General features: G+C 37.1%; 1 protein-coding gene across 1 annotated transcript in view; it reads right to left on the bottom strand.

Annotated features, from left to right (window-relative positions):
* The window catches only part of Aff2 (ALF transcription elongation factor 2), a 448,384-nt gene that overhangs the window by 58,834 nt on the left and 373,633 nt on the right, over positions 1-15,917 (bottom strand). The window lies entirely within an intron of this gene.

Below are 15,917 nucleotides of genomic sequence, written 5' to 3'. Positions count from 1 at the left end.
AAAGAAATTCCCCATACTTGTTATTTTGAGTGACAACAAAAGAAAGAGTGATCCTTAGTCCCCTTATACAACCTGTCTGAAAAATATACCTTCCAGCTAACACAATCTCCCTTCTCATCAATGTTAAATTGAAAGAGGTCAGGTACAAAAGAGAGAAGGGACCATACTTTCCCTGGGCTTGGAGAGCTCATGCAATCATGTACTCAAACCACTTTTGCCATTAAGAAAAAAAGTCTGTTCAAGGCCATAAGGGAAAAGAAAGCTAACTATAAACACCCTTCTTTCTTCCACAAGTGCAATGACTATGCTCACAGGTAAATCGAGATCAGTAACCATAAAAATGGCAAGATTATGTCACCAATGAATCCACACAGCCAATTCCAAGCTGACTTGAAAAGAAATGGAAGCAAACAGGCATCTGACCAGGAGCTAGTAGGAGCTTTGATAATGGCAAGGAGGATAGTAGTAATAAGGTCTGGGTGGTTAGTTTTATTGTTTTTTTATATTTTTATTTTATAATTGACTTAATTTCACATATCAGCCATGGATTCCCTCATTCTACCTCCTCCCACCCTCCAGCCTTCCCTCCACAATCCACCCCCCATTCCTACCTCCTCCAAGGCAAGGTCTCCCCTGGGAAGTCAGCTCAGCCTGGTAGACTCAGCCGAGGCAGGTCCAGTCCCAATTGGCAAGAGAGGAGGGATTTTATAAACGAGAGATATTGAGACCATGATTGGAAAAAGCACAGGGACAAATAGCCAAACTAGTGGAAATGCATGAACTGTGAACCAATGGCTGAGGAGCCCCCATGGAACTGGACAGGGCCCTCTGGATAAGTGAGACAGTTGATTAGCTTGAACTGTTTGGGAGGCCCCCAGGCAGTAGAGCCAGGACCTGTCCTTGGTCAGTTTTATTGTTAAGAATTTGTCATGCAGAGGAGTTTAAAAACTTAGCAGTTCCAAAGAATGCAGAGATTAGAACAAAAATGGATTTAAATAGGCAATTATAAACAACCTTTGAGATTAAGCAGATTATAATTGTATTTGATGACTTCATCAGAAAAAAATAGGGAATCTACATGTTCTGACTGGAAGGCATGTATCCTTTTCATAATGTCAACAGCAAATCAAAATGATACAGCTCTGCACTGGCTAAATTCAACAAATGCACATTTTAGGGAAGGTTCAGGTGGACTGTAAATGTCCAAAAGAAGAAAATTATGCTTAATTTCAAACCTTACAAAATGTACTTTCAGTGTGATGTGAATGCTTGTAGTGTATGATTATCAAAAATCCTAGCAGGCTTTCCATGAGTCCTACTCTGTTTCAGCTTCATAAGAATAAAATTTGTGTGTACCACTCTGCCAGTTGGAAACTTGGGAAACAAAATATGTGGCAAATAAATAAATGTATTCCAGAACGGTCAAGTGTTGAAATGTTCTTTTGTCTATAATTACATTGCAATATGTATTTCAAATCATTCTACATAAATTTGAGGTGTTTAAGTGGAAAAGAATGTACATGTGGGTATGTGTATGTTGATGGATATATATATATATAGGTGTGTGTGTGCATGTTTGTATTTGAGTGAACAAAATGTGAGGATATATATATATATATATAGTTATTTAATGAAACCCAATAGAGCTGATATCAAAGAAGTTAAGTAATTTCCACATCAGTTTTTGCTTGCTTGATTTTTCAGTGCTGGGAACTCAAATACATCCTCAGCCCCTAAGTAAAGTGCTTAATAATATGATTGGCTAAGAAATAAAAATAGTTTTTAGAAAAATATCTTCAAATGAGGCGCATTATATCAATTAAAAATAATAAAAATAATATTACTATTATTTGGATAGAGCTGAAGTACTGAGTTCTGTAGCACATACTAGCCAATTAGTTATTTAATAAAAGGAGGTATTATTGTTTTCCAGTGTTTAGATTGATCCCCATTTGTGTTCTAGCCATGTCTTATTAGCAATGTAGTAACATATATTAGTCAAAAATAAATCATATTTTAATCATATAACACAAACTAGCATTAAAATTAGAATACATAAAGACAATGATAAAATTTCAAGCATGAATGGTTGGAGAGATGGTTCAGTGTTTAAGTGCACTGGCTGCTCTTCCAGAAGACATGGGTTCAATTCCCAGCACTGGTACGGTAGCTTACATCTACCTATAACTCCAGGTCCAGGGGATCTGACACTCTTTACTAGCCTACACAGCCACCAGGAGTGCATGTGGTACACTAATATACAGGCAGGTAAAATACCATATACATAAAACATAAATAAATAAAAATAAATAAATCTATTTTTAAATTCCAGAATGGAGGGGTGAATGAGCTCATGAGGTCCCATCCCTAGCTGAAGAGTTATTGCTAGTTGATGATTGCAGGAGGAGGCAGTCACTGTCCTTTTGGGGTTGGCCACTGGTAATTCATCCATACCCAATAGATGATTCCATACCCATGGGTATATGAGCTACTCTGTGGGTAAATAAATAAATAAGAAAGGCATGTAGTTGGAAGAGAAATGTGATGGGGATACTACAGGGAGCTTGATGGGGAGTGAGTAATATATATTATATGTTACATAGATTATATATATATATCAAGATGCATTGTATAAATGTATGAAAAATATAAAGAATAAAATTTTTAAAAGGCAAAATGTATGAATGAACTATCAATGGGATTGTGTTTGATGCTATTGATGATTCACTTCATACCAGTTAGTCACAGAGCTAAGGAAAGCTAATAGGCTTCTGTTTCCTTGGTAGGACAGCAAGAAATATGTTTGTGTGAAATTGACCCACCTTTGGTTTAGACGATCTCTTTACTCTTTTAGGCAGTTTTTCATCCTTTTCCGTCTTCCTCCTGAGTCCCCCCTCCCTTTCTTCTTTTCCATTACTTTCTGGTATCTTACTCATAAAAATCTCAACACTCAATAAAACACTATTCATTGTAACAATCCTTTATTTCTGAATTACATTATAAATTGATTTGGAAAAGTCTCTTTGGGGAGTTGTTTCCCTCCATGTGAATTGTTGGAATCATCATAAAGGAAGTTTTTTTCCCCTCCAAGTTCCCTTTCTAACTCTCTTGTACACTAATAACAAGATAGTGGTTTGGGAAATAATTCCAGAAATAAAAGAGTTTAAAGTTTTAATATCTGTATTTCAAATGGTACTTGGTTAACACCTGTTTAGAATGAACAAGCAAAAAGAACCTAACCTCCTATAATTTGCATGTTATTAATGTTGTTGCAGAAGGGCAAGAAAGGGCATGACTTCAACAGCTCTAACTGAAACACAAGAGATTTTTAACCAATGCTTCGCTGCCTATGCTTTTTCTTTAGAGATTCCATCTTCAAGACCTCATTATGCATTAATAATGTATCCAAATTGTACATGGATCTGCACGAGGAAACCAAAGCAACTTTTGCTCTGTGATTTTATTTTCCTTTAATATGATGTTTTATATACTGTAGTTTATTCGTTTATTGGTTGGCTGGTTTTTGTGAGTTGTGATTCAACATAGATTCTTCTCTAGTATCATGTTTTATAAAGATATGGGGAATGTAATATAAGTCTGAGTCAAATATGGTTATGTGCCATGCAAGACAATACTGTAAATATAAGGAGAGTCTGAAAAGCTGCTTAGCAAAATGATTTTAATATACACAGCAGTGTGAAAATGTAAGAGGAATCTATAATGACAATGAAGATTAGCCATTTGCTCTCTAACCTTATTTACAGAAGCAATCAGAGGTATTCAGGTCGAGTTAATGATCCTGTCTCCAATTAATTCAATTGTCTACAAATAACACTGGTGCAGTGACTGTCTCTAAGTCTGCCTCACAGTCTCAGAGGGAATACATAAGACTCCATTAAAAGTGACAATAATAATGCATTTATTACTGAAACACTATTGTATTATAAATAAATTCCTCATATTAAATTATGCTCTATGCTTTTACAGAAATTCAATTACTGAAATAATAAAAAGACGGTGTATTTGCCAAGTGCTTGAACTATAATTTGTCTGCTTAGTTACCAATAGTTGGCTGTTTTGCAGTTTTTTCTTCATAGACTATTTCTTTTGAATAAATGCCAGACTTTTTCATATAAATTTTATGAAGAAGTTGCAAATTGAAATTTTGAGCTTCTGAGTCCAATTATGAAAGACATAACAGAATCTATTATTGAAAAAAAAAACCTCTAGTAAGCCCTTTCTGCCGTTGTTCAGAATGGTCTGGTAATTGAGGTAAGCACAGGTGCTGCTCATTATGGACCATTGTACACCATCTGAATTCTGGAAACTGTGGAATTCAGATGCTTTAAACTCTGTTTGTGTGAATAACAAACAGGCCTGATTCTGCACTTGTTTGTACAAGCTTGTACACAGCTCATTTGGGACATCGAAGACACCTGCTTACCCCTTTGGTGCCAAAACAGTATCATTTATGTTCTGGCTATCCTTTTGATTTGCAAGAGCAACGTATTTTTGTGTTTTCTCTTCATTCTCACCATCTCTTCCACCACACAATAACTCCAACATACTCTTCTTCAGTGATGGGGAAATTAATTGAATAAATCTACCATAATTTTCCAATGATGATAGAAGATACAAAGTTGTAAGATATAGCCAGGGGAATAACAAACCAATGCTTCTTGGGGAAGGATGCTTGTGACAGACAAACTGATATTCTATGGTGGGCTGAGGATATGTTTGTGTATGTGCATGTGCATATATGATTAAGAACTAGAATTTCTTTCTTTCTTTCTTCTTCTTCAGGGTTCTCACATTTGCCTTTGCAATGTCTAATACCAGTCTTTAGATGGGTCATTTGAAAACAGAGAACCTCATAATCACAAAGACTTGCTTTCTGTTTTCATAATGCAGAGAAAAAACTACAAAAACCTGTAGGTTTTTAAGTCCCACTCCCATCCCGCAGGGCTAGAACTGGGCCAGCAGCCATCAGTGCACAGGCTTGTGAGAGGAAGGTGGGGCTCAGACTGCTGTCCTGAACTTCTGAGTAAAGTCATATTGTCCTGGATATGCCAACCCTATAATAGCTTCCCAGTGTCCCTAATAACTTTAATTATTCAGCAAGCTTGAATTTTCTCTGCTTCTACTAGAGGTTTTGCCTATTGGACAACCAATTCCCAGAAAACATGTGGCGATGTTCTGTTGTAGAGCAAAATAGACATTTAGGTTATTCCTGCTGCCAACAGCAGTTCTGGGTCTCCTCAACTGCACCTGCCCTTGCCACAGGGACTGACCATAACAAGCCAGACTTTAAAATCCTATAAGTGCAAATCCTTATGGTTGAAGTGAGATTTCATGAAAAAATTCAGGAAGTAAGTTTAAATGTGGAAATGTAAGGAGTGTTAAAAGCACTGGAGACAGAAAAGACATATTCTAACACTCGTTGTGGGTTAGAAAGCTCTACCAGGAGACATCATGGTTAATACCAATTCTCCTGATTCAGGTATGCTTGTAATCCAAGGTCCCAGTGAAGTCTCATACTGAAGAAGAGTGGGCATGCCACACCTAGCTCGAAAATATAATGGATTCAGTATACTACTAACTTGACATCTGGTTACACTGCTGTCTTGTCAATCAGATGAAAGTTATGGTTTTGATAGTGCCTAATGAAGTTGATAGAAATGGAGATCAGCCAAAGAAAAGTTCTTGAATATCAGAGAGTGAATAGGACTACTGGAGTTTGCCAGTGTTCTACACCATGTGTATTGGAATCTTGCTTTTCCCTTCTGGTGTTCAGAGATTGTAAGGCAAAGCTCTGCAGGAATATAAACAATTTGGAAAATCATGGACAATATTCTACTGTGTCTCATTTGCACTTAAATAAAGCTGCCCTATGGACCTTGTGTACTTTTAAGATATATCTGAAAGATACATGAAGAAGACTTCCAGTCAAAATTGTACATATTTAATGGAATTAGATCTCCAGGCAAGAAGATGAGAAAAGAAAAGGCAAAATATAAAAGTGAATATGAATGCTTCTCTCCACAGATGTCCTGCTTTGATAAATGTCTTCTGGGATGTCATTTACTACAAAACCATGATTTTACTGAATGAGAAAAAAAACATGAAGTATAAAATATAAACTGTTTATAATTGTTGTTTTCACATTTCTCTCCAAATTCTGCTTTTGTCATCCAGGAACTTTGATATTTGCCTTTAGATTTGCCTTTTAAAATTATTCTTGAAAACATGACAATTATTGCAGAACACTCATTTGCACTGAGCGGAAAAGCTGGAGAGCTATGCTTATTGCAAGTCTTTATTTACCTTCTGGCCTTGAGAATGAGTAGTTTCACAAGGAATCAAAGTCTGTGGAGCTGCCTGGTTGCTGAGGGCTGAAGGCAGGTCTGCCATGTGATGGTATGGATTTGGTCATGAGAACACCAAGCATCAATAGCATTATCTCCAGAAATATGCTTTAGATGTAGAAAAGAGTGGTAAGAATATGATATTTGGGCTTTTACTTGTCTAAAAGTGTCCAGTGTCCAGATTCATATGTGTGTATATATGTGTGTAGGGAGAGTGTTTCCAAGTAAAAAATGTTTTTTTTTAAGAGCTGTTTTTTTTTTAAGTTTTATTTATTTATTATGTATACAGCATATGTGACTGTAGGCCAGAAGAGGGCACCAGATCTCATTACAGATGGTTGTGAGCCACCATGTGGTTGCTAGGAATTGAACTCAGGACCTCTGGAAGAGCAGTCAGTGCTCTTAACAGCTGAGCCATCTCTCTAGCCCCCATAAAAAATGTTTTTATGCTTAGCATGTCAACAACCTGCAACTTATAAAGAGAAATTTTATATAAATATAATGACAAAATAAATTACATTTGTATGCCCTTGGAGTTTGAGGTTCATGTGCTAAGACCCAACAAGTCAGTGGGATATTACACATAGAAATCTTTTCCCAAACATGGTTCTTTTCACCATCTCTATCATTTACATTATATCCAATACTAACACTAATAACACTTCATTCCACCCAGTTCATAATATGTACTTTCACTTTAATCAAGGGCTCAGAGCCAGTTAGTGGCTAGGAAGAAAACAACCCCGTGTTTTGGAAGTTTCTGTTTGTTTTGCCTGTCACTTTGAAGAGTCCTGCTTCATTTCAACCAGTTTCCCATATATATATATATATATTTTTCATAAATATATATATATATATATATTTCAGACAAATCTATCAGAAAACAAGTACTAAAATCTTTTTTTTTTTTTTTTTTGGTTTTTCAAGACAGGGTTTCTCTGTGTAGCTTTGCGCCTTTCCTGGAACTCACTTGGTAGCCCAGGCTGGCCTCGAACTCACAGAGATCCGCCTGGCTCTGCCTCCCGAGTGCTGGGATTAAAGGCGTGCGCCACCACCGCCCGGCTAAGTACTAAAATCTTTAAACATATGTTTTCATAAAATTACCTGCAGACTTTTCAGTGCATTACATTGACAATTGAAGATACATGTTTGCTACTTATTCTTCAGTTAGGAGTGGTGTTAATAATGATGATGATCATGGCAGTATCTGCTGCTTAGTAGCCTCATAATGTGTTCTATACACTATAGCCACTTTTTATGATATCTCACATAACTGTCACAATAGGTGCACATACTGTCAATGGTCTTCTTTCACATAAGAGGAGATGGCAGTTTAGAGAGGTTAAGCATCTTGCTTTAAGATGAGAATGAGTGTCATTATGAGAACAAAGGCCTTGAAAGTTTACTACTGTGTTGGGCTCAATTGTCTCAGGATTCTGATATATAGCTTAAAGAAAATATCTATCATTGTTTTTTAAGTTTCTGATTTTGTAAATGCCCAGTTTTAAGAGGCAAATGCTGCTCATATAAGGATTTCATAAGAGCATAGCAGAATCATAGAATCATGGCTATGGAGGGCCCTGGAAGTTAGCAATTTATCTATGTACTGTCAGAAAGGAAACTGAGGCTAATCAGAGTACTCAGAGAACTGAAGGCCATTTAGGAAAATTCATCAATCTCTGAAACTGATCTCAGTAAAATAAGTTGTGACCATTTTGCTTTGTTGGTAGACAGGCAACTTGGCAGGGAAAAATATTTTGTCTAAGATAATCACCTATTTTATTTTGAAACTTGGTTAATGACCACAAGACGGGTATTTGGTTGATTAAATAGTTTAAATACATGACATTAGCAACTTGTATATGTAGTTACCAAGATATACATAGCTCTGTGGTTATATATGAGTATGTATGCTTGAAGCAAAAGCCCTGATTCCATAGGTTTGCTACAGTGATTTCATATTTATATTTTTAAGTAACTCCTATATATGAATTTTATGTATGTCCAAGTTTGATAGCCACTGGTTTGGGGCATGATAGTACATTCTTGACTTATGGAATCATATCAAAGAAATGACCAGAAAAGAATGGGGAAGTACTGGTTAGAAAAATACCCTTTTATACTTTAGATATTTTGTCCTCCGTGGTGGTATTGTGTTCCCCGAAATATTGTGCACCCTAATAAACTTATCTGGGGTCAGAGACAGAACAGCCACAATATTAAACATAGAAGTTAGGCAGTGGTAGCACACGCCTTTAATCCTAGCATTCCAGAGGCAGAAATCCATCTGTTCAAGGATACAGCCAAGCATAGTGACTCACACCTTTAATCCCAAGAAGTGAGCCTTTAATCCCAGGGAGTGATGGCAGATAGCAAAAAGGTATATAAGGCGTGAAGACCAGGAACTAGAAACATTTTGCTGGTTAAGCTTTTAGGCTTTTGAGCAGCAGTTCAGCTGAGATTCATTCTGGATAAGGACTCAGAGGCTTCCAGTCTGAAGAAACAGGATCAGCTGAGGAACTGGTGAGGTGAGGTAGCTGTGGCTTGTTCTGCTTCTCTGATCTTCTAGCATTCACCCCAATAACTGGCCTCAGGTTTGATTTTATTAATAAGAACTTTTAAGATTCATGCTACATCTGGAGCCCAACGTTCATGGTACAAATTCTTGAAAAAGCTACTTGCCCGTGGCCTTGCAGGCCGCAGCCTCAGACCCGAGCTACATGTTTCTGGTTGTGGTGGAGTACACTGGTTAGATTCACTGAGAGAGGCAGAGGCAGGAGGATCCCGAGTTTGAGGCTGACCTAGGAGGCTTGCTAAGGAGAAGTTTCTGCCCGGGACCTGGCCACAAACAGTGGCGGTAGAACCATGGAGGCAGCGGCTGCTGCTCCATGTTGCTGGCTTCTTCTCATTGTGTTGGTGACTGAAATGATGATGCTACCTGGGACAAAGGGTTTAACACTGCTTGCTCAGAGAAGAATTGCCAGGACCATCGTGTTACAAGAAAGCATCAGCAAAGGTAAGTTTGAAAATGTTTGGCAAGACATATGGTGGGGAGAAATTGCTGTGAAGATTTTCTCTTCTGGGGAAGAATGTTCATGGTTCCGAGAGACAGATATTTATCAGACTGTGGTTGCTCTAAACCACAAAGGAGGCACAAAAAAAAAATTAAAAAAAAAATATGCTGAGAACCATGACCATGCCTAACAGCGACTTTGAAATCTTCAAAAGGAAGACGGGACTCCACAAAGATGATTCCACATGGACTATGGTAAAGCCATTAAGCTGATTAACACCACGGAAAGATCAACTTTGTACTACAGACTACTCAGGACAATTTTGAGTTGGCTAGCTGAGATGATCCATCCTGACAGACTACTCGAGCAAGGACTTGAGACAAGTCCTGCACTTTCCCAATATGCAGAGACTGAACAAATGATACAGGACTTGACAATTAACCTAAAAAATTTCAGGATTCCCTAAAGATGTCTTCGCCCCTAGAAAGCAGGAAGGACTATTAAGAAAATGACGCCCACATTCCCAAGAGGTGGAGTGGATGTCTTTTGGTCCTTCAATAGCTTATGTATAATTGTCATTGTTTATGATGGTTGGTTACAAGTTGTTAATTGTTAATGGTCAGGAAAAAAAGCTGAACAAGGAGATTAGATTCAGAGGTTTTATTTTAAAAAAAAGAAAGAAAAAGAAAAAAGAATAGCAATATGAGGTAGATCATTGAATCTACTCTGAGAAAAAGAGATAAAGAAACAATAAGATAAATGGGTAGATCATTGAATCTACATTAAAAAGAAAAAGGGGAAGATATAAAAATGACAAAAGGTAGATTACTAAATCTATTATGAAAAGAAAAAATACTTTAAAAAAGGAACTACTAGTTTTACATAGGATACGTAATGAAAATTTTTGTCTGAGTTTATCAAATATTATTGGACTGGACATTGTCAAAATATATAATGGAGTTTTTATTGGAATCTGTCAAATGTTAGTGGACTAGACATTGTTAATGTAACTCTTGACTTATATATTGTATATACTTATTGGATAGTTTTTCTTGTATTAGTTATAATCTTTTTTAAATTTTAGACAAAAAAGGGAAATGTGGTGTTATTGTGTTCCCCGAAATATTGTGCACCCTAATAAACTTATCTAGGGTCAGAGACAGAACAGCCACAATATTAAACATAGAGGATAGGCAGTGGTAGCAAACAACTTTAATCCTAGCATTCCAGAGGCAGAAATCCATGTATTCAAGGATACAGCCAAGCATGGTGACTCACACCTTTAATCCCAAGAAGTGAGCCTTTAATCCCAGGGAGTGGTGGCAGATAGCAGAAAGGTATATAAGGCGTGAAGACTAGGAACTAGAAGCATTTTGCTGGTTAAGCTTTTAGGCTTTTGAGCAGCAGTTCAGCTGAGATTCATTCTGGATAAAGACTCAGGAGCTTCTAGTCTGAGGAAACAGGATTAGCTGAAGAACTGGTGAGGTGAGGTAGCTGTGGCTTGTTCTGCTTCTCTGATCTTCTAGCATTCACCCCAATAACTGGCCTCAGGTTTGATTTTATTAATAAGAACTTTTAAGATTCATGCTACAGTCCTCCATTGGTAAAATAATATAGCAAGTAGTTAATAGTTCTCTTAATCTATTTATTGTGAAAAACTATTCAAATATTTCCACATGGTCTCATTTTTAATTATGCTCTTTATAGCATTTATAATAATCTAGCCAACAGTAAATAGCATCTTTAAAGGTAACTGGGCTAATCTTGGACAATACATGACTTCCCGAGTTTATTTACATCCCATTCAATTAGCTCATCAATGAATTTGAACTATTCTTCCTGGGAACACGCCTACTCCAACCACTCTTAACTGTCCTCACTACCTTCCTTCATTGAAGGCCACTACCCATATGCCAAAACTATTGCAATAGCCTGCACGCTGTTTCCTCTGTATTTTTTTTTAATCCCAACCTCTTCCTTCATTCCTTTTTATAGATTTAATATGATCCTATTATGACATAAATTGGATAATATCTTTTTTCTCCTCAAAGTTCTCTAATATCTTCCAACTCATTCAAAGCCAAAATCTTTCCAATGGCTTGCCAGCTTTTCTACAATGTGATTCATAGCAGACTTTCCTATCTCTTCTCCTAGTATTCTTATCCTTGCTCAATCTGCTTCACTACATTCTTTACTATTTCTAGGGCACCTCAGGTTTGGTCTCAGGGTTTTTGCATATGCTGTTCATCTTGTGGAATTATCTTTTCCCAAATCACTTCAAAGCTTACCTCCTTACTTTCTGTAAGGCTTTGCTCAGTTGCCAATTCCCAGAGATGTTTTCTCTGACACCCCAGCCCTCTCTAGTACTCATCTGTGATTTATTTCCCTCTAATAACATTTATCACATTTCAATATATTTTATTATTACATACCTGTGTTGTTGATCATGTGTTTCCACACAAGAGAATATAAACACGGCTAGGGAAGAGATACAAATGTCTGTATCTCTAACTCCTAAGAAGATACATAGCAGGGATTTAATAAATATTTACTATGCAGTCTTAAATGACAAAGGGGACAGATTCAAAATGATTGATAAAGCAAAGCACTAACAACAAATTATAAGAGTGTACATGTATTAAGAAACTGCTCTAGGCTTATGGCTAATCACTTGATATAAATTACTCCAGCCTTCACATTAATTGTCTGGAGAGAGAGAAATTATGTTAGATCCAGTTGAACACAACTAGAGAAAGAACGTGTATGAGCTTAATGTTGTTGATCAGGTAAGAAATCATCCAGTATGTATTTAGATGAAGTTCTCAGACACCAAGGCTCAGGTAGCATAAGAAAGTTTTCCTAAAATTACACAGCTAGTTAATTTTTTCCTCAAACCTAGGAGGAGCAGTGGCCTCTCAACAGGACGGTAGTTTATTGTAAAGTCCCCCAAAAACAAGGGGGGGGGAGCCTTTTCTGGTAACTAATGTGAAAAATGCTTGGGAGATTGTTGTCTCAGAACATGCCCCCACTGAAGCTAAATGGTACTTTTAATCTCATATGACAGAATTTGGGGGGAAATACAAACATATAACATTCTACATGGAAATTTTTAACATTGTGCTTGGAGTATGTGTCACCCATTTATTACCCTACTTTAAAGAAGAATACACTGAGGCCCAAAATTGATAACAGTGACACAACAAAGTAGAGAAAGATCTGTCAGCAAAGTACCAGCTTCTTAAATCTCAAAGAAGTCTGCCACATACTTGTCAGATTGAGTATGCCATTGTCCTAAAATATGCTTCATCATTGTAGCAACAGCATGAACAGAAACAAAGAACACATAAATAAAGCACCAAGTAAACTGAAGTATCAAATAAATAGCCCATACAGTTGGCTTTTAGGCTGAGCTGACTGGGATTGCCACTCCTTTTTTACTGAAGTGAATATTTCCATAATGGCCTTCCCCTCTAGTGCTCAGTCAGTTAGAAGAAAGGACTTCCTAATGCACTTTCAGAAAGAGAAACCCATCCACTCCCAGTGTGATACAGTACCTAAAGCAGGTACATGTATCTTGGCCATTATTTACCTTGTTAATAGTCACAAGGCAAAACAAGATATTTTCCTTTCTCAGCTCTGAAAATACATTTATTTTGATAATAGAATCATTATAGATGATAAAGATGGTACAAGGCATGCAAATTTGAAGATTCTAGTTGGTATGATTTGTGATTATTAAGGCTACTGATTGTTTGAAGAGATAGTATTTATAACTGTAGTACTCTGATATATGGTTTATAATTATTGTTATAACTCTTACATTTTTACTCTAAAAGGGAAAAAATATTACTTTAAATATCAATGTACCACAATGAGTAGATAGTATGTCAAAAATGCACATCACAACCATGTCTTTCATATGAATTTTATATGCCCATCTTAATAAAACCACTAGTAAAATGCTTGTAGTCTTTGATAAAATGAATCACATCTATTACTCAAGATGCATTTGTGGCTTGCAAAAAAAACTGTCAATGACCCCTTGACTCCAGTTTTGAAGTCAGGTACAGTAGCTGCTGAAATAATACTGCTTAGTGGCTAGAGAAGCAGAAAAATTCTGTTATCTAAGCCTCTATAAGCTGCAGGTCAGTGATTAGCAAGGTGATATGACACATCAAGTTCAACAGCCAGAAGTCTCAAAGAGTCCTTGCTCTATTTATCATGTATATAGGTGGTTTGGGAGCAATATAATTGAAATTCAAAGGTCAGGATGCCAATAGTGAACAGAAATGGGGGATAAAGCACTTGGAAACAATGACTTGTGGGCAGGGCACTATTGCAAATTCTTCCTGGCTACTTGGTATGCACATGCAGAAGGAATGCTAGGGTACTGGTTGCCACATAGCTCAAAGTGGTACTGGCTGATCTAGAGACACAAAGGACTCCTGTTAGACTCTGAAGAATTCTATTTCAGCATAGAGGTGGTAAGTACTCTGGACCCCAGTGCTTTTACTTTGGGATATGAGGTTTTCCAGATTCACAAGACACTCTCATGTGTGTACTCTAGGCCCCAGCATATTGTTACCTGATGTGATCTACCTCTTTGGCTAATGTATAGTGAGCATAGTCTTATGCTAACTTATGGCTTCAATCTATACATCATTAGAAAAAAAAGTTACTCTTTGCACCTTGACTTTGTGAGGAAACTAAGGAAGAGTATAGCTCTTATTTACCAAGCCCAATTTTCCATTGAAGAAACTGATGGCTCTTAGAAAATTTGACTAGTTCAAGGCCATGGAGTGGTCAGTGTCAGATTCAGCAGTGTCAGAATGGGTTAGGTTTGTCTGATAGCTGGTTTTATATACTCCAGCTCTGCTTGAGGTTATGATGCTCCCTGATAAATAAAGGGAGTGTTGACCCACTGAAGCAGTTCCTGGCCTCCAAATTCTATATTCTGGGGTTCAGCTCACTTTACAGTACCTTCTAGACGTTGGACTTAGGTCCTAGGGAACATCCCAAAGTCTTTTGTACCACTCTTTTTTTTCTTCATTTTTGGTTGAACAGGCCAGGAAAAGATACAAAATTGACTGGGTGGGCCTACAGATCTGGGCTGGCCTCCAGCTCCACTAACACCAGTGACCCTTCTAGTACCCCTTAGGCATGTATTCATGGGGCATAGAGATTGTGTGAACAGTTCTGTCTGGTCCCAGAGAAGCCACTTAAGCTGAAGACAAAAGGACCTGTTGTAATTTGCTTTTCCATTTGTAGAAAACACTCCAGTGAATCCCAACCACAGCAGAAACACTATGGTTCTTCATCAGCTTCACTACAGCCTGAAGGTACTTAACAGCAGGATTTCTGATCATATTTAAAAAGGCAGCTTTATTTTTAATTTTTCTGAAGAAATCAGATTGAATACAGCAGTAGTGGAATTTTATTTCAAGTCTTCATTAACAGCAGTTTCTTAAAGAGAAATGCTAACTTAAGGGAAAACAGAAACTATTTTTCTAATTCAGATAGAAACAGAAACCTGTATAGCTTGGTTGTGCACATACTTGTAATCAACAGCAAATCATAAAGATTCCTGCTAAAGGAATTGCAATCTAATTACAGTTCTTACAGTTTGGTGAGATTAATTTCAAGTTAGAGCAAGAAATGAGCAATCACATGGAATCAGAAGATCCACCAGCTTCAGTGTTCATTCTGGGAGAATGTATAGACTAAATCTCAACTTTGCAATGCCAAGTGTGACCCATGGGTAAAATGTGCATTATTTGTGTCTCTGTCACTACCTGACTCAGAAAGTGGAGAAAAGGCCTGGGAAAAAGCTAGATGGAGAACCAAGTTACTGTGAGTTTAATTCTTAACTGTAATAATAAGTAGCCTTTCTGAGCTCAGTTTCCTCTTCTGTAAGAAGATAATGAAGTCTTATAGAGCTCCTAAACCAATTAGTAATGATGGACCTGAATTTGTGGTGCCCAAAATATCCTCAATATAGATATAAATTATTACTACTATTTTTCTCCGAAGGCTGCATAGAGCATGAAATAATGGATGCACACCACACCTTGTCTGACAGCATGGGATACCAAGTATGGCCTGCTTCTGCATGCCATTTTGGAGTCTGTATTGGAACCTGAAAGCAGTGCCACTTTTTCATCTACTCAATTTCATAACTATACATGAGTAATTCACAAAATTATTTTGAAAGGTAGAAATGAAGCATCTTTGGGTGATGGCCAAAATTGTTATTAACAAGTGGTCTTTGGTGGAAGCCTCCCATCATGTGGCTAAATGAACACAAGAATCTCTAACTGCTTGGAGTCAATAAAGAGTTTGTTGGCTTCAAATAATTGGTGTTTGTTTGGCTGGTATGATAACAGTTATCACAGTTTGGCTACACTATGGGATCTGGCAGAAGTTTCTACCTTTTACAAGTTTTAAATACCAATAGAATTGACAGAAAAAGCTATAACCACAAATTGGTTTGCAATTTTCCTCCTCCTTCCCAGCAAGTCCTGTATGGTTATATTATGAA

The sequence above is a fragment of the Peromyscus eremicus genome, chromosome X (genome assembly GCF_949786415.1).
Source record: "Peromyscus eremicus chromosome X, PerEre_H2_v1, whole genome shotgun sequence".
NCBI classification, from domain to species: Eukaryota; Metazoa; Chordata; class Mammalia; order Rodentia; family Cricetidae; genus Peromyscus; species Peromyscus eremicus.
The sequence above is the reverse complement of the archived record's forward strand: the minus strand, read 5'-3'. Positions and strand labels throughout refer to the sequence as shown.